Source organism: Aythya ferina (assembly GCF_964211825.1).
Source record: "Aythya ferina genome assembly, chromosome: 2".
NCBI classification, from domain to species: Eukaryota; Metazoa; Chordata; class Aves; order Anseriformes; family Anatidae; genus Aythya; species Aythya ferina.
The window spans coordinates 113,623,409-113,644,111 of record NC_140297.1 but is presented as its reverse complement, the minus strand read 5'-3'; the positions used below and the strand labels follow the sequence as shown (position 1 = coordinate 113,644,111).

Here is a 20,703-nt window from a genome sequence, read left to right as displayed (position 1 = left end):
TTATCTTCCTCATAAAACAGTGTTGGTAAGAATTACACTGTTACTAAAAAAAAGTGAAGGAACATACAGTGGTCTATCCTTCCTACAATTGTATGCTCTGTATCTCAGATTTTTATGTAACTTTAACATAAATGAATGCTATGCTATGAATGCTATGAAGCAAAAATCAGCTATGCTATCTCTCAGTTGTAGCTTTTCCACTTGCATTTCACAGACCTACAAAAATTGCATAAAGAGTTTTGATGTCATGATATGTAGTGCCACCATAATACTCAATATTTAGGTGCCTAGCTAACTCAGTGAGGTTTGGGGTCCTTAAGGCATCCCAATGTTTGCTAGCCTGAGAACTGTCATGCACCAGAAAGCTACTTTAGTGAGTAAGTCCCTTTTATGCCTGATCAGTTTGGAAGGAGTTGGATGCCTGAGAAAATCTTTATAAACATAACCAAAACTACAAGGTTTTAGGTCATACCTGTAAAGACTTGGGGTTCTTTGTTGTGCACTCTATTTTTCATTAAGAAACAATTGAATGAGTTTCTATTGCACTGCTTTCTTTTGTTTCTCTTACTGAAACAAAGTATGTTAAAATCTTTATCTAGGAATAGAGTTTATACCCTTCATCAGTGGAGCTATTCATCCTCAAAGGTACCAGTGAATGAAAAAGTCTCTGCCGTACTGGCTGATTTGCCTTAGGAAAGACAAATAGGCCCAATGGAAGTAGAAGCAATACATTCAAAACAAAGAATATGAGCGAATTCAAGCAGCCTCAAAGAGTATTTGTAAAGCTACAACTCACAAGTTAGAGCTGTGTGTTTCAATAGTACTGTGATGTACTGTGAGAAAACTGATTGCACTAGTTTTATTACTGTAGGCTTTGGTTTGATTACTTAAACCAAAGGGATTCCAAAAATCCAATTTTCTTTTTGCTGGTTTGTAGTTTTTTTAATTTCTCTTTTGTCTTAATAGACGAAAGTCTCCTAGTTGGTTTAACAATCTGACTGAGATTATCAAATGACATTGTGCAGTGTAATGAGAGCACAGAACCTAAGTCTCTCATATCCTGTAAGAAAATCTTTCACGAATTCAATATGAATATATGTGAATGTTTGAATTTTCAGTGCTGCATGAGAATGCTTGTTTATTTAAGAACAATTTCAATTAGACTGAAAAAAAAGGTGCAATTACACTTATGCATTAAAAAACTTTGGTAGCCAATTCAAAATTCAGAGAATTCTTTTATTTTTATAATTTCTATTTCTAGAAAATTAAGTTTTCATCATGTTGAGTGCTTGTTGGCCCTGATTATCTGCATTTCAAATGAACAAATGAACAGTATTCAAATAAAAAAGAATTTATGCCAATCACTTTATAGGAAAGTGCCTAGTGAGCCACACATTGTTTTGCTCTATACCAAGAATGGTCTACAGCTGCCATTCATTCTTTGCAATTTTTTTCCAGCAATGCATTTTGTTATTGTCTGATAAATGGTCTGAGTAGACATCTCAAAAGTAGTAATGGACAAGTCTTGGCAAGTTTGGGAATTTCAGTGCAAATGAATGCCAAATACTGCTCAACTCTTTTGGCAGTGGCTGTGGGTAAAGGTACATTATGAGAAGCTTTACTGTAGAGTGTTTTAGCAGGAGCCAGTAATCTCCCTAAAAGCTCACTTTATGCACTCTGAGGAAAACTTACTGAAGAAAAACTGAACTTCTTGCTCAAAACCCTATCTAAGCAATGTGCATGCAAAATTGTGATTCCAGATATTGCAGTTTTACTGTGTGTGGAAGTGGTCCCCAATACGCTGTAGATGGAAGAATGTGCAGTGTTATGTTTGTGTTGTACTGGCAGAGCAGCCATCTGCTGTTGAGTTAGCTTTGGATGCTGATGTGGCAGTCTCTGTAATTCCTTGAACTGTCTACCTGAAATACTTTGGAGTTTAAACCGAAATTTGCTGATTGGGATTGCTACATCTGGGGATCTATCCTACAAGCAAATACGACTTTTTTGTTTGTTTGTTTGGTTGGTTGGTTTTTCTCTTCCTACTTCAAATCTCTAGGGAAACTTCCTCTTCACTTTTTGTGTCACTGGATTGTCATGACCACAGTTAAAATCCTTCTTGTCATTTGGGAGTGTTTCAAGCCCGCTCACTGGGCTGCTAACTTTGGGCCCAGGCAGGTTCCAGCAGCTCTCTCCAGCTCTGGTCTCTCTGCTAAAACTCAGGGCACAGAGCAATATAAAAATGGAGATCTGATTTGGAAATAAAAATTGTTGAAAGTTAGAGTCTAGGAAAGTAAAAATTAAACAAAGGAGTAACTATGTGGAGCTGCACAAGCTGTGGTGAATGCAAGCCAAAGTAATGAGTCTGAAAGCCAACGCATTTGGAAAAAGCAGCAGGAATCCCTGTGGCTTAAGTGGCTTTCCAAGTGTTTGCAACTGGTAGCAGAATGCGTGCAGTGTGGGCAAGCAGGAGCACTAGTGTTGGAAGATTTAGTCTCTGAAGAAATTAACAGTTTTTCAGGAGACAATGGATGCTTACAAGCAACCCGGGATGGTAGTTTTAATTCTGACAGAGGTACATAAAACAATGTTGTGCCAGCAATATTGTTATTATTAGTGATATTAGTGTCAATAATAACAACAACGACAACAATATTAATAAATAATAATAACAGCAGTAGTTAGGTAAAGGCAGGACTTAGAGGGATGATCCCATTCGCACTGACTACTCAGATAAACTAACTGGCATCTGTCAATGTCCAACGAGCTGGCTAGCTATCCATTCCTACTGCACAACTAGAGAGGTGCCATAGGGGGAGAATATTGATTGGTTAAAAAGAATCACATTATTTATCTTACATCTATTGCCCTGATAAAAGGAAGTAATTATTAGAAGGCTTAGGCATGACCACAAGATGTTATTTCAAAATACTACTCTTAAGGAGTTGGGAATTCTCTTAAGAAACAAGTGAACAGGCACCTGAAAGAGTTCAGTTCTTTAAGGGTCAGGTTCTGAGAAAAGATTCTTGGCCTTAAGAGGTTAAAATGGGATGTAAATTTTTGACTGTTCTGGAAAATATTGAGAGACAAGAGGAACTCATCACTTATTGTTATAAAGTAATTAAGACACTGTGTAAGAGAGCTTTTCCCCTATTTACGTAGAACTGAAATGTTTTGAGAAACAGCAGGTGATATTTTTCTATACTTGGTAAGTAAGATTCTGGCAGTTGGTCGTAGAAAACCAGGACAGAGATTTATGATCACTAATGACTCCTTGTGGGAGTGATATCTGGGCTATGTTTTTCATCCTATGCACTTTTCTGAGAAAATGTGGGAGTGTTGTGATTATTCTGGAGGTAGTGGAGTTCATCTAGATGGTATTTTGATCTGGAATGAAATAGCAGAAGAATAGAACTGGTGACCTTAATGAGTTCCCCCTATCCCCAAAACCAAACTTGTAAAAGAATGCATTGTTGAGGAAACTAAGTTTGTAATGAACCCAGAAAATAAGCAGGCTTTTTTTTTCTTTTTTTTTCTTTTTTTTTTTTCTTTTTTCTTTTTTTCTTTTTTTCTTTTTTCTTTTTTTCTATTTCCTAAAATGTAAACAAAAGAGCTGGAAGTGAAAAATAAGGATGGATTAATTGGCATTGATCAGTCTGTGACCAGCTCCTCCATCCTATATAATTTCTATGTAGTTTGTTATTATCTCAGTCAGAGATGTTTGTTCAACTGGCCATTCATTTTGCATTCAGACCTTTGAGTTCAGTCTAGCTCCCATAGATCAGGACCTTCCGCAATGCCTGTTTTGCATTCAAACGGACAACCTAAGCCATCCACAGATTGGAACAGAATGGCCTAAACTTTTAATACTTTCATTCTTGATGACTAGAGGACATAATTCCTCAACATCTGAGTACAGATGTGATCTGCATTTACTTCTTCATAACTCCTTTGAGCAGATTCCAAGTAAGGTCTTTCTGTTACTTAGCCTCGGGAAGAGGCAAACAAGAGACCATGTGTGAACTTTTAGCCTCTACATCTTTATTTTCCTGTCCTTTCCTTTGCTCTTTGGAATCTTTTAATTATAGAGACATTAGGATCTGAAATTTGTAGTCATGTACAAATAGCACTGTGTATCGCCTGGCTGTATCTGTCTTTTCCTGTGACTCTTCCCCTTGTGTGATGGTCTGAAGTACATGACAGTCAGTGGAGATTTTACGTGTCAGCAAGATACCCAAGCACAGAACCCGGCAAATCATACTTCATTGTTCATCAACCATCTTATACTTCATCTGTGCAGTAAGTGACAGCTGTGATGTTCTTACTGCAGCCTGGCCACACAAATCCCCCCAAACTAGCTAGACCTTGTCTCCACAAAGCTTATTTAGTCAAAGAAGACCATTCCGGTGTATAGCTTTTTATAGCATTTTTTATGTTTATTTATTTATTTATTTATTTAATGCTTTAATCTATACCCGCCTTTCATGTCATTAGCCTGGTAATAACCTTTTCTTGTATTTGCATTTGCAAATTGTCTTGAACTTTGTTTCAGCTCAGAGATTATTTTTCAACATAGGCAAAAGGGCTCTTTTGTTTGCTAATGTATGATCACAGACTAGTAGTAGTGGTTCATCTGAACAATACTTAGGTAAAGCAGACTTATTGAAAACAGTGAAATTTTCCATGGAATGAGAGGTCACTGAACCCATCATATTACGTCGTTTCACCTTGTTTCTATAGCTGCAATCTTTCTGGTTGGATTTCATAAAAGTTCGATTACATTTTGAAGTAATGTTTGTAAATTAAAGAAATGATACCAAATTTCTTAGCCTGCCATCTAATTATTGAAGACATACATGGACTTAATAGTTCACTGTTCCTTCTTCAGCTTCTAGAGAGGTAGTGACTGTTGGTTTAGTCAATTCTTTGACTCTGCATCTGTTACAGATGCACACGTCTGTTATAGACACAATATCATTGCAGTTTGAGCAAGAGTATCTTTTCTATGAGTATCTAAGGACATAGGACAAAGGTGGTAGGTAATATCCATTGTTAAAGTAACTAGGTGAATGACTAGGTATGCAGTCCTCTTTTCCTTTTGAGATGAAAAAAGTAGAAATGTAGCTGAAAGCAGAACACATACACACACACACACACATATATGTAACTAAAAACAAAACCCTGTTTATTTTCAACCACAGTAAAGAACATGAAGTGCATGCATCAGACATGGGATTTGGTGAAACTGGTTTCTCTGTTCTGTAATTTTATTATATATACTTTTTTTAATACATCATGGTAGCATCACAGTTCAACTGTTCTGTGGTGTACCAAATCATATATTGTTTGTTCTCCTGTCTTCTCTCCAGAAAGAGAAATAAACGCAGTGGAGTGGGAATTTTCTGCTTTTTTTTTTTGTTTGTTTGTTTGTTTTTGTTAGTATGCGTATGTTTCTGTATACTTATGGGGTCGTTTCACCCTGATGGGCAGCTAAATTCCACCACAACTGCTGTCTCACTCTCCTTCCTCAAAGAAAGAGTAAGGAAAATAAAATATGATTAAAAAAATAATAATAATAAAATAAAAAAGACAATTGAATTAAAGGAAAAAGAGAAAAAAACAAGCAAAGTCTACATGGAAGCAAAGATAAAGAAAACAATTATTCTCTACTTCTCATCAATGAGCAATGTTCGGCCATGTCCTGGGAAACAGGACCTCAACATGCGTAGTAGGTGTTCCAGGAGAACATACTGGTCAGTTTAGGTCAGCTGCCCTGGCGATGTCCGCACCCCTAGTCTACTGGGATGGGGGGGTTGGAGAGAGTCTTGGTGCTGTGCCAGCACTGGTCAGCAATGGACAAAACATTGGTGTTCTAGATGCATGTGCAGAGCTCAGCACTGCATAGGATGCTAGTTCCATTGAGTAGGTAGGGGAGTGCTATTATATGTTACTAGCAAGTTATTAGCACTTAATATTGTGTTGTTAAAGCACTTCTTCTGGAATCTGCCAAAAATACCTGCATATGAGGAAGATCATAAACAGGTGTCCTTTTAAGCATCTCCCCTGGAACCTGGCTATACCCATCACATAGCACAGCCGTATCTTGTGGTCAACTTCACTGAAGCCTGCAGAGAGGATTGGAACAACAGGATGGCCATTTGCCCTTTATTCACTAAAAGGAGAATGTCCCTTAAGAATGTGAAATTTACTTTTAGCTACCTCTGACCTAATGTACCATCTCTATCATATAAAGCTTTCTGCCAGCCCCTGGTGTGAGCATGTCTCCAAGTGATTCTTCATCAGCTCTGCACACATAGTGGACTTTTACCCTGCACAGCCTTTCTAAAAACTTGAAATTTTACTTTCTAAGTGAATGTGAAAAAATATCTTGCCATTAGCAGTTTAAGATTTCAAACTGTGTCTGCCACAAGCACTTGTGTGCCTGCCTTTTGAAGACTATAATTTGAAAGTTTTGATGAAACTGGTCCTATTTACAGAAACTCTAAAACAAGTTGCACTTCCTATTTAAAACCTCAACAAAACAGTGGATTTATAACATAAATTGCTACTTTCCAAAGGTTTTGCTTAATAGTAATAATTTCATTCTAAGGTCTTTCCAGCTCAGCTAAAGAGAAGCTATTTACCACATACTGCTGTGATCATGGTGACAAGATTCCTTCAAGAGATGTGTTGCATTATTTCCAAAGTCCCAGTTTTTTTCTGTTTCTACATTTATATACATGTATATTTATACACTATACATTTATATACATATATATATATATACACATATATATATATTCATGTATTGTCTTCAGTTCTTTCTAAGAAAAAGAATAATGATTTGGTATAAGATTAAAGAGTGGGTCTGACTGTGTTCACCATCTAAGTATAAAAAATTGGAGCTTTTATTGAATGGACTGATGCAGTATGGAGAGATAAGAGTTGACTTATGTTTGCTGGAAATGTAGCAGAGTCTGTTAAATGGATTTCATTTAGAATTATACAAAAAACTTAGGCATATTATAGAGATTCATAACTTTACGTATGTGATTCTCACTTTTACCAGAGTTTCTTGGTCTGTTTGACTAGTAAATCTACCACTAGCTTCTTCTGTCTTTCAAGTACAACTTAGGTCTTTCAACTTAGGTCTTTCTTTCATTTAGAACATGGCTCAAAAGTTCTTTCCTGCATGCATGGGAAGACCTGCTTCTTACAGCTCTTGTGGTTATTATCTGTGGTTATTATGGAGGGAAGACACACATCGCTTTCTAGAAGCTGTAGGGAAGACTGCAAAGTTGGCAAAGACTTAACGCTCACAGGACTCAAAAAGACAAGAGTTGTTCTGGGAGCTGGTGTTTTCTTGACTGCTTGAAGTATTGACTTTGCATTACCATATCTGAGAAATGTACATTTGTGTCAGCAATCTGACATATTCACTGTGTTCAAAAAGAGCAGGTAATAATCCTTGGAAAATTTTGGATTTTTTTCAGGCTATGGTATATAATTTTGCTTGCAAAAGGACAAAGACAAGATAAATATTTTCCAATAAAATAATAGGATAAAAGCTTAAAAGTCTTAGCCTGAGCTAAAACATCACCATTGTTGAATACCAGTTCCCAGATATCCATATGTGTACATATATGTGTACATATGTGTACATATACATGATGCATTGTAAAAATAGGAACAAATTTATTTTGTACAGTTGGTAATAAAATGGCTTGAAGAAATACATTAAATTTCTGGATTTTGCTGGAGAGCCTGCATGTCTGAGCTGTTCATGTCACTGTGGCTCTGCTCAGTCCTCCCACGTGCCCACTTCCAACCTGAGGAATAAGGGAGAGCAGCAGGGAGGTAACCTCAGTGTGAGGAATGTAGCTTGTTGTTGGCATGAGGACAAGAATACGTAGCTAAGACAAACAAAAATTATCTTTTAGCTGTATGATAAAGGTGATGAGGAGTTTTCTAATGTTTTAAAACCATCCTGGAATTGGGTTTCTAACAAGTGACTTACATTTTAAAGAACGTGTCTGTAAAGTGAAGGACTAGATATTTAAACAGACACTCCCATTATGAAAGGGCTAGTAATGCAGAGAGGTTCCTGTGCATAGATTTCATTGATCCTTATATATGTATTGTAATGAGGAAAAGAAGATCTCAAGTTAAAAGTAGGGGTATATTTTTTGTTTATTATTGTCTGACATTTCAAAGTTTTAGTTGTATCTTGATCTTTATTTTATTGTAAGTCTGATCATTCTTTGACATTGGGTAAACCTTAAGTATTTTTAAAGTAACAAAGAAAATGCTTATCATTTGGGGAACCCATATTTTATTGCAATGTTACAAGAATATGCATATAATTAGACATAATATGCCAGAGGAAATAGCAGCCCTTTTTATTTTATATGCTGCTATATATGTTTATGTTGGTATTTAATTGCTTGGATGGGAAGATAATGAATCCTGGTGCATACAAAATGTGTCTGTTATAATCATTTGTAATTTACATTAGAATAAGCTAGTAGAGAGGCACATAAGAAGCCCTGAAAATATTTACATATGCTTCACTTTAAAAGTTTAAAATCAAGGAGAATATTTGCAGTTAATTACCAGTTGAAATAACAGGAACAGTCAATAACTCCAGAGAGATTCTAGAATTAATGCCTTTCTGAATCCAGCATGATTATCTGGCTTTTAGTTTTTGACTAGTCCATCATTCATAAACTAAATTATGTTTAAGAACAAATACTTATGAAAGCTAATTAACAGATACCATCCATTACAGAGTAATTCATCTATATTAACTATCATCTTAAATGACCTAAAGAGCTTATTTCTGTCCAATGATAGCAAAGGTATTTTAGGCTCAAGGTTAAAGGAAATTGTTGTATATGTCTTTTGTTTCCAACTCTGGGATGAATTGAATATATCAAATGTTAAAGAAAAATCCAAGGGATGACATGGTGAATGGAATTCCTGCAATCAACTGTTAGGACCATGTAGTGATTTGAGAAGTTTTCAATTTATTTTCCCTATCTTGTGCTTGAAAATATTTTTCAGTTTCCAGAATCAATTTTAATTTACTAGGAACTGTTTTGTGCTTTGTCTAAAGTGAAGCTAAGGTGTTAGTGAAAAAATGTGTATCTCCCTATTTTCCAGGATCTGAGAGACAAGCATTCATTATTTATTCTCCTAAATTCAACTTTTTAGCAAGAATAATAGTCATAAAGAAAATAATCCATTAGACCAAATACGTCTTTCCTGTGGTAAAACTGATTTCAAGTTATACCAGGACAGTACTTGCTCATTTTTTGTGTGTTTTTTCTTTATTTTTTCCCAGACTAAACATTTTTTTAATGTGTATCTGTGTGTGCTTACCTGGTTTTTCTAAGAGTCTGCATTAAAATGCTGTTTTAACTGAGAGCAAGGTGTCATGGAATCACAGAATCATAGAATGGCCTGGGTTGCAAGGGACCTCAAATATCTCCTAGTTTCAACCCCCCTGCCATAGGCAGGGACACGTCCCATTAGATCAGGTTGCTTAGGGCCTCATCTAACCTGGCCTTGAACACATCCAGGGACTGGGCATCCACAGCTTCTTTGGGCAACCTGTGCCAGGGCCTCGCCACCCTCTGAGTGAACAATTTCCTCCTAATCTCAAATTCAAATCTCCCCTCTTTTAGCTTAAAACCATCCCCCCTTGTTATGTCATTATCTGATTGAGCAGAGTTGCTCCTCGTATTTTTTATAAGTCCCCTTCAAGTACTGAAAGGCCGCAATGAGGTCACTCCAGAGCCTTATCTTCTCCACGCTGAACATCCCCAGCTCTCTTAGCCTTTCTACATAGGAGAGGTGCTCCAGCCGTCTCATCATCTTTGTGTTCCTCCTCCGGACCCGCCCTAACAACCCCACATCCTTCTTGTGCTGGGGGCCTTAGACCTGGACGCAGCACTCCAGGTGGGGCCTCACAAGGGCAGTACAGAGGGGGACAAAGGTAGGGATGTGCCCAGCTTGCTAACAGTTTGTTGGCTGTTCTCTGGGGTGGCTACATACATGTACCTTCAGGATATGGTTTAGTGGGGACTGTTAGTGTTAGGTCAGAGGTTGGACTCGATGATCTTGAGGTCTCTTCCAACCTAGAAATTCTGTGATTCTGTGATTCTGTGATTCAGGCAGAGAGGGGTGTGTGCATCTGTAAATATACACATATCTAGATATTTGTATATATATTACCTAGAGTAGACACATAGCTTGAATTTTCTGAATTTTCTGAACTGCCATCACAAGTGTAAAGCTGCTAAATGGTAGAAGACATATGTTTTTACAAGTAGTATATTTAAAGGTCAGCTGCACCATTTATGTAGAAAATGAGAATCAATATTTATGCAACAACATGCCTGGCAAATAAAAGTATAAACTGAGTGTCTCTTTCATCTGCATATAGCTATAAATTTTAAAATTAAATAATTGTAGGAAAAAAACAACAGCAACAACAACCAAAAAAAAAAAAAAAAAAAAAAAAAAAAAAACCACACAAGAACAAGGGTGAGAAATGACAGTACATGTTTGAAGTGTTCATTATTACCCTTTTGGATTAATTCATTCTGTTTAATTCCAGTGTTTCATTTCCCTTCTACATCATCTTGTTTCCATGGATCCTGATTTTTTTCTTCTTTGTTAAGGAGACTAACAGTGTAATAAAGGGTCAGCTAACATTACCTATGCTTGATAATTGAATACTTTCATGAAAATCGACTATAAAAAAAAGCTTGGAGATGCCGAAATAAAACTCATGCTTTTCTTACGATCAGCTATATGTATTCACACACCTTCTAGACATTCATATTGATTGCGCATAAGTAAAGTTCGGGATTGAATTTTTGTTGGCACAGTAAGTCTATCAGCTGACAGCAGAGCTCTCTGTGTTTTCTAATAGAAGATCTGGTGAATACTCTTCCAGAGAAGTTTCTCTATGTTGCACAATATTGCAATTCCAAATTTCTGCTATAAGAGGGGAAAATAGGTAATGCTGATAAAATATAGCATTTTACTTGTTTTTTACTTGTGGATTGCATTTATGGTTAATAAGCTGCTATTTCCATTAACTTATTATTTACAGGGCATAATGACTGTACTTGCAAAGTTTATTTGAGGATCTTTTCAATTGTCCTCTCCAGAGTATTTGACATCTTCTATTGAATTAACAGGTAAAAATAAAGAAACAGTAGACCACTGTGAAAACCATTTCATTTTTGATCAACCTCATTTATTCAAAATAGTCACTAGAATGATGCTGAATAGTAGCCATAGCTTCCATCTCGTAGCTGTCTACATAATGTGGGTGCCCTGTGGAGCAAGGGTAGGTATAAAATGGCAAGGCGCAGCCAAGCAGAAGTGGTTAGGCCTACCCCATTTGCAGACTAATTGCATTCTTTGTGGGGTGCCTTGGGTTCTTTCCAGATGATTAAACCCACAGTTGGGTATTGTTACAGGATTCTTCTCTATATTTTCAGGAGAAATAAGAATTATACTCTTGTCTGAAAAATGTATTCTCACTATTCTTACTGATATTCTCCACATGCACTGCTGCTGATGCTATAGTCTAACTGTGGACTTCATAATTCAGAAATTCATTAGCAGGCAGGGCACATTCAGTATCCAAAGCCAAAAGTCTCAGCTTTGTGTATCATGGCTTTCAGTATGTTCTGGTGATGGATTTTTAAGACTTAAAAAGACTCTACTGTATTTTAAAGACCTAAGGCTCTACTGGATTTTTAAGACTTCTTATGTTTTTCACTATAGCATAATAATACAGGAGTTAACAGTCCAATTAAAAATATTGATATAGGATTATGAAAACAAGGAAACAGCCTATGTCCCACCTCAGTTCTGTCTATGGCTCCATTTAGACTTGCCTGCTAAGGCATTCTGCTGATGCACACTTTGTCCCTCTTATTCTTGGATAGCAGCACCTCTTTAAAGGGTAATGCAGTGTCCTTTGCATGAAAACAAATGATTAGGGTGAAAGAGGAAAGAAGGAATGACAGAAGCATCTCCCTCTGTTTAGGAACTGGACATAGGCAGGATGCATGTCTGGTCTGGAAACCTGAAGCCCTCTCAAGCACGGTGGTATTGACTTGTTGTGAGGTCACAGTGAATCGCTGCATCTCCTTTGGATGTCTGCATCATTACAGACGTGGTTCTGGGATCACCTGTTATCTCTAGCAGGATTCACTGGCTATGAAACCTTGAGCAAGAGATTGTTGCTACCCTAAGGCTTTATGTAACAAGATGAAGAATAGTCTAAGCGATCAGAATACACATTTTGTCTGATGTAAAGTTATTGATCACCATTGTTTCTAGAAGCTGGCATGTACATCATCTATCTTTAGAGTGTCAAGTGTTTAAGAATGCATGTCTAAAACTCATTAGCATATATTAATATTCAGTTTTGAGTGATTTTTTTTTGGCTGAAGACAAAATCTTTCCTGGTCTGAGTAACGTAAGCAAACATTTATCTTCCATGAATTAAATAAAGCATGAGACATTTCACATCAGTTGATTGAAGCTAAAGCTTTATTCTGCTTTAAATTTTAAGTGCTAATGGTCTTCAGTTTTTATTCTATTTGTTGCAAGAGGACTGGGGCAGTAATTTCCTAAAAAAATTTCTGTGAATCGTCAAACAGGAATCTTTTAAATTAGGTCTCTGAATTAGCTCTCTGTACTTATTACTTTGGACATAGAATATATACAAGAATTGGCATGCTTAAGGTGCATATTTAGGTGAATGAAGTAGCTGACTCAAGATAGCTTTGTAACACAGACTCCTGTTTATCTCTCCTCTTACAATACATGTTAATAGAATGCCACCTCCTCTTTCTTACTTTTTTTCTGTTTCATTCTGGACTTTTTAACCCCTGTGACTGTTACAAATCAGACCATTTTGTAATTTCAATCCTTTATTATTTGTGTTCATGTTAGTAAGATCTTCTTGGCTATAAACTTGAATGTTTACTTTAACAATTATTAGTAGCTAAGATCCATAACTTTATTAAACTAAAGTTAAAAAATTAAACTAAAAATAAACTAAAGCCTTCTTCTGCAGTTATTTCCTACTTGCATTAGCCTTCTTTTTGCTATTTTTACAAAAGTCATGTGTGTTATTTCAAACAACCTGCTTTTTTAAAGTGTGAGAATGATTATCTAGATGATAGAATATACTCAGATTTAGAATAGATAGAATATATTCAGATTTTCCAAAGAATAGTGTTCTTTGGCTATAGATCCTCTTCATAATACATTTAATTCATTACCAGTTCCATATTTTATTCACTATTTACTTTTTTTTTTTTTTCCCAATATATAAAGGCTGAGTATTTATTACATTTGAAAGAATATTGTACTTAGGGTACTAGCATGTGATATATTTCTCCACATTATGCACTTGTTGTTCTTGGGAACTCTACTACTTTTTATTATTAAGTAATTATGTGACTGATAGTATATTTACACACAGAAAAGGATTATTTCTTTTCCATTAAGTTGCTACTAACTTCAGAGTGTGCAAATAGTCTGCAAAGCATACTATAAAGCATACTAAACTGCAGAATAGTCTCCAAAGCAAGGAATGCGCTCACTCATCCTAGACATACTTAGTCTTACACAGATTCCCCATGTGTCAACATGGAGATGTGTGGATTCCCAACACATCATATTTTACACATATTCTGTTTTCAGACTGAAAATGTTTATAAATACTGTAATGCTGTAAATCTTCACAGAGACGAATATTTACATTAATTGTGTATAACTGGTATGCTTTTTTTCCTGTCTTCAGCTTTCCTAAATGCAAGTAAGAAAATATAGTTTCATATATCTTTTTTTTAGACTCTTAACCATTTTACTTACCATGTTTTGTTTGCCCAGTGTACCCTTCCATTAATAAACAGTTGCATTCATGATTAGGGAAAGAAACATCTCTGGAAAGACATTTTAGAGTGTCTCTGATACTATTTGTTTTTGTTGTTGACAACAAATGGAGCAGAGCCTACCACAATTAGGTATCTGTTTTTTGCATGTAAAGGTAGGAATAATGAAGCCAAGCACTTTAGCCAAGAATTTACATTCAAAATGCATACATAAATTCAATCATACATTTCTGCTTTCATTCAAAATCACATGCCTTCATGAAAATGGGGATGTGAGTAATATTTCTTAAGGTTTTTAAGCTGTAGTTTAGCATTTTTCCTTGTTGATTTTATAGCTCATCATTTCAGCTACCAGTTAAAGATTTTTTTTGTAATGTTACTCTTTTTTTTTTTTTTTTTTTTTTTTTTTTTGGTATTACTTAGAATTTCTTGTACTGCATTTTCAGATTACTACACTTAATACTCTGTTCTGGTTTATATGCAATGAATACAAATATATTCCAATTTTAAATGGAATCTTTCATAATACATAATGTGTCAATTATTTACCAATTATTTGGGTCTTATGTATTAAATTCCTATTATCTTTTTCTTGATTATTATCAAGTTATTATAATTATCCATCATTTATATTTCTTTCACATTTTCCTATCAAAATTACTTGCTGCCTCTTTTTCAAGATATTTTTCATGCTTCATTCTTTCTGATCATTCTAAATTACCTGTGCCTCACAGTATTCAGATCTCATTGAATCCTCTCTTGTTTGTATGCAACTATCTCAATACTTAACAATTGCCTTTAGCTTCACGTAGTGATGCTTTTTACCTTGAAAATAATTCTTGTTTTCAAGAATGTACATTCAGTACTTCAGTTGATTACATCATAAAATATTTTCCCAGGTTAGTTTTTTTTTTAGTCATTACCACTATTGGTACTTACTACTTATGTATCTGTACTCTTTTACAGTTCTTAAATGCTCACAGTCATATTAAGCCATATTAATTTCTTCCTAAAAGCACACTGTGGTACAGAGAAAACTAAGACTTCTATTAATTTCAGTCCTTTGTATCTATTCTAAAACCTCATTCTTTTCACATAAGCCAAGGTTAAACGTCCCTCTCAAGCTTAGCTTGAAATCTTCTGAATACAGAATAATTACATTATTTTTTCTTCCAAGAAAATATGTCACAGTTTGGTAATGGAACTGGTTTAATACACGTGGTCTTTATGAGTATTGTCTTTATGAGTAAAAAAAAAAAAAAGAAAAGAAAAAAAGAAAAAAAAAAAAAGCTTCTCACAATACAGGGTAGATTTTGCAGCTGAGTCATAAAAAAACATCTTTGTGGAAAGTATTACTCTGGGTTATGGAGTCTGCACAGGTAATTGTAGTCTGAGAACTATTGTATGGCCAGATCTTGCAAGCAATCCTACTTGCTGGATGCAAAAGGTTGCGGATGTAAGCTCAGAGAGTATTTACTCATCATTGTTAAAGTATGGCTACTTGAGTGCAGAACTTGAGCAAACATTGAGGCATTCAAGTGGAAGACTGGGCATCTTCTAACTTCTTCTGTTACTGGAGTTTGGAGTTACCTGAAGGTGCATTTTGGATATCTTGTTATTAACTAAGGTCTAAATGTTTAATTTTGAGCACAATAAGTTTGTGCTGTAACAGGAAACAGAAAATGGCCCTTCTGAGCAGTCCTAAACCCAGTGGCCTATCTTTTTTTTTTTTTTTCTCTTTATTAATGGAATAAAAATAAATACATATAGAAATACTTGTTCTATATAAATTATTCTATAGAATATTGAATTTTATAAAAATAGAATAAAAATAAATAAATAAAAATGTATAGCACATGTCCAAGAACACATCCATGTGAACTTTTGCAGACAGACCCAGTGTAATGCCAGCAAATGCATCGACACGAGCCATCTTTAGCCTAGAAACTTCAGCTGTGCTCTTACATTGTTCTGCAAAGTGCAGCTCTAGTTTGTATGTGGCTACATTTTGCCCTCACAGGTTACAGGTACTGTTCTGTCCTATCCAGCTGAGATGCAGACACAATCTCCCCAGTAGAAAGACCCTAAAACACAATTTCCTTCCAAGAGATTTTATTTATGCTGAGCAAGAGCTGCTGGTTTGGCCTAGTATTTGTGCTTACTATTTCCAGTGTATCTACAAAAGCACACTCACATTTTTCATCTCTCTTACCCAAAATTTCTGAGATTAAATTTCAGGAAAGAACCTTATAGAGTCTCTTGGAACACGAAACATTTGCACATCTATCAAAACCCATAGTCCGCAGGTCTACAGTGGAACTGATCTGTCTCTAAATGCTTGAGCTGCCTCACCAGTATCTACTAATGTATAACTGAAAACTCTGAAGAGAGGGAAATTAGAGGGAAAAGCAACACCTGACACCTGCTGGAACCCAGCTAAACAAATCACAGTTACTTGTTCTACAATGGAATATTTATCCACAATTTACTTAGACATGCTTGGTTCCTTGGAGATGAATGTCAGCACCTCAGTCATACTTTAAGACTATTGCTCACCCCATCTCCACTTTACAGGAAGTAGTTTTGTTTGTTTGTTTGTTTGTTTGTTTGTTTGTTTTTAATCCAGATTACACTAACAGGAAAAGAATAAATTGCTTCTTTTTAGTGTCCATCTTAAATGCTGCTATTCCATTCCTCTCTCTTCATTTCTTCATGTTGGTAAGCAAAAGCGTAGATAGATTTAGAGAAGTATGTCTCATCTAATGATGTCATTGTGCAGTACTTGTGAGTCAGCAAATCATTACCCAAAGGCCTTTTTTCCAAGTGCATCCTTCTTGTCATGTGAAACAGCAGTCCCTATTTTCTGGTCTTGTAGCTTGCACTTCTTTAATATACTTTTAAAGGAGACTTGCTTCATTTGGGATATCCTGATACCTATCTGGAAAAGTAAGATATGGAACTGCTAACAGGTTCCTCTCTTTCCTTTTCCTTCATGAACAGGATCAAAGAAAGCAGCATTTTTACTTGCCTGGACAATTATGTCCTTTTGTCTGGCACACTTGTAAGTTTTTTGGGTAGAAATCACTGTGAATCTTTTCGGTATGCCTATGAATGCCTACCTGCAAGATTCTCCAGCAAATCCAGATAGACTTTTTCCCTTTAACTGTTGCTACGTGAAAAAGAAAATAAAAGAAAAGAAATAAAAAAAAATAATAATAATAATTAAAAAAAAAAAAAAAAAGAAAGAGAAAAAGAAAAAGAAAAGAAAAGAAAAAAGTTTTGTCTACTAGGTCAGAAGCAACTTGTTTATGTGCAAAAGTATTCCTTCCCTGCTACAGAGATGAAACATCTGTAATATTCACTGCTAAGGAGAGAGTATTCCTCTTTTTATTTTTGTACATATGCTGTTTTCTCTTTCTCTTTTTAAATATATGGAAACTCCTAGTTGCAAAGCCAAAGCTTCCTACTGCTTGGAGGCAAGGAAAAAAAAAAAAAAAGAAAGAAAAAAAAGTTTTATATCTAAGTTATCTGTTAAGATGTACAGAAGATGATCTAAGCTACTTTATTTAGGCTTAGTATTCCAGAAGTAAGTTCTATTAAGCTGATCAGAATTGAAAGCTGGGAGGCCTTAGGTAGACTAGACTGTGCCCCCAGAGTTACAGTGGTCATCTGGGCAGCAGGATTCAGGCCTGTCTCTACCCAGCTTCCTGACATTCTTCCTGAGAATCAACCACAGAATAACTCTGAAACAACAAAAAGTCATTTGAATGGGGAAGCTATATTGAGTAAAGCAGATTAATATTAAAATGTCTGCAATTCAAATTGCTTTTATACTAATGTTTTCCCTGAGGATATTTTCAACTTCAGGGGCAATAAAATCATAAGCTTAGATTTGACAGCTTGAAAATTACATAGAGGATAAGATGATTCTTTTTAGAGGAGTCTGTTTTTCAACTAACAAATCACAGCAGTTTGCCTCTAGGTTGCTATCTAGATCTAGAAACTCAGAATTTGCCATTTCTTTTACCTGGAGTATTTCAGTATTTAACTCATTGATGTGAAGCCACCTCATATCCTGATGGTGTCTTACCATTTGGTCTCATCTGTCTTGTCTGCAGAAAAGCTGTTTACCCTTTCCATTTCTGAACATGGAATCTCAGATCTAGGGAGCAGCTCAAATTGTGAAATGCCAAATTCCTTTTCATGATTTTTTTTTTTTTTAATCCCACTTCTAATTCTTCACATTGTACTTTAAAGGAGGTAGATGGATGTGTTTAAAGAATGAAATTTGTGTTTGGATGGTAGAATAGGAAAGCAAATTGGCATTCACCCAGATGGGAGATACTTAACAAATACCACTTTCAGGATCTTAGAGTGCTACTTGAAAACAAAATAATGACTCATTAATGACATGTAAAGTATAGTTGTAAATTTCACTGACAATTTGTGTGTACTATAAGGGGATTTCATATACTTTGATTATAATGTGGTCCAGGCCAGACTGATGATACTGGATATTAGTAACAGTTATATGTAAGGGGGATTTGCCCTTGTTTTTTTAAAAGATGAGACCAGTAGTGTCCACTATAGATTCCCAGTTATAATAAAAATCCAGTGGAATCTGCATATCTGGGATCATTTTGCCTGCTGTATTTTGTAGGTCTCAGTCAGGAACTAAATGTCTATTTCCTTCTCTGAGAATTTCTGTGCAGTTTTTCTGAGTATACATTATTAAATATAGGGACATATTCTGCATTTTTATCCACTCTCCTAACTTTTCCATTTCCTTGAGTTTGTGAAAAATGTCCACTTCAAAGTGCTTTTCTAATTCCTTCTTTCTTGTTTTACATCTGTCTGTGCATTCCTGTACAGCCTCATATCAGACAGCTTATTTCCAACTCAATTGATTTAGATACATTTATGGATTAAAAAAAAAGATCCCCCAAACTTTTTACTCTTATGGAGAGGCAAGAAACAGTTTTCTGCTTCAACAACTGCTCATGCATATTTATTGAATAGCTTCTTTGAGGATGTTATGATGAGCTTGCTTATCAGTGAAAATGACTTGAAGTAGTCTCAGATCTCAATATCTGTGATTCCAATTAGGAGTTTAATAAATGCTGAAACCTTTTAAATCTTTTATTTATTCATAATGTAGCATGACAATAAACAGCTGATGATGGTAGAGAAATTCAACAAGAATCTACTGTCTAGATTAATTTTTATTTCTCTGTTAGCTTGCAGAGCCTGCATCTGTGACCATGACATGTTTAACTTCAGAGGACTCATTATTAATTCCATTGTGCTCTACTGGTTTTCATCCTTCATAGTCAGAGTCAGGCAACTGATTTTAAAGAATTTCCATGCTCAAGGGAATAATAAACATGCTTTTATTGCTTCATACACCACTAGGAAGCTAGGTCTGCTTACTGAGAAAAACAAAAAGATAAAAATGCTAGAGCTACACATTTAGCAGTTTACATCCCTACAGAAGGAGAAAACAAGTATTTTCTTAATCTGAAGACAAAATACTGAATAACCTTATGTTATTTAAAAGTTTGGTGGTTAATATACAGATTTTTTTTTTTTTTTTTAAGTATACAGATTTTAGTTTTACAGCTGTACTTCTCAAAATGGATTGGAAACTAGATTCTTGGCCAGTGTTAAAGAAATGGTTGCTCCAACCATACTGGTATCTGAGGGACATTTGAAGGACATACTGTAGGAAGGACTGCTGAGTATCAGAAAATGCCAGCCATTCCTGCACTGCACGCTTCCTAGGTTTGCAATATCCTGTTACTGTTTTGAAGGCAGCAGTTTGGATGTTTGAGGAGACAGACTTACAAAGAGGTATCGATAGTTTACACACTGCTGAGCTCAATGCTTCCAGATAACCCAATTGCTGGTTATTTTTAATATATCCCCAAAATACTGTATTCACCATACATGAACAGATGATCTTTGCAGGAAATGTGGTAATATTATTTAATCCAGATGTTACACAGAGTATTTGCATATAAGTCTTTCTGAAGAAAGATGGCAATTGTTGACATTCAAGTCAACTAAAACTGTACGTAGATAGCTATATACCATATCCAGTAACTGTCTCTTCCATTAAATTATTTTTGTTGTTGTTTTGCAGCCTGTTTTGTTATAGGAAACCAGCAGAAAATTGTAACATTTTTTCCCCCAGTTAAGTGAAATCTGATATCAAAATAGGTCATTATCAGAATTATAGATGCTATTATATGAATATCTACTGCATTAATTTTTATGGGAACAGGAGAATAAGTGGAAAATATCTTGCTCTGAAGCCTGCAAAAAAAAAAAAAATATATATATATATATATATATATATATATGCATAATTTTTTCTTCCTGGTTACACAAGATTTACATTTTTTTGTTAAGGATAGAATTTAACTTTTGAAGTGGTGTATGAGTTACAGATGGAATCACATCATGCCACATTGTCCTTTAAGCTTCTGTACTACGACTGCTGTCTTTTCAGGGTTGTTAGTTGTCAGAAGTCAGTTTTTTCTTGTCTTATCATGCTTCATGAAAAGATCAGATTTTATAAAGCTGCAGAGTACTGAAATTTGTAAGTACGCTGTCCATCATATAGGACAAAAATGAAATTGGCATGATGCATATAAAAAATTTATTGATGACTAGAGCACTAATGGTTTTCTGCACTCCAGTTTTCTACATTTAAATGTTGTAGTCAAAGTATTAAGATTTGATATACTTGTACTTATTTGGCCGATGACCAGTC

General features: G+C 35.3%; 1 protein-coding gene across 5 annotated transcripts in view; it reads left to right on the top strand.

The window, feature by feature from the left end:
• The window catches only part of SNTG1 (syntrophin gamma 1), a 351,164-nt gene that overhangs the window by 124,759 nt on the left and 205,702 nt on the right, over nucleotides 1-20,703 (top strand). The gene's annotated exons all lie outside the window — the stretch shown is intronic.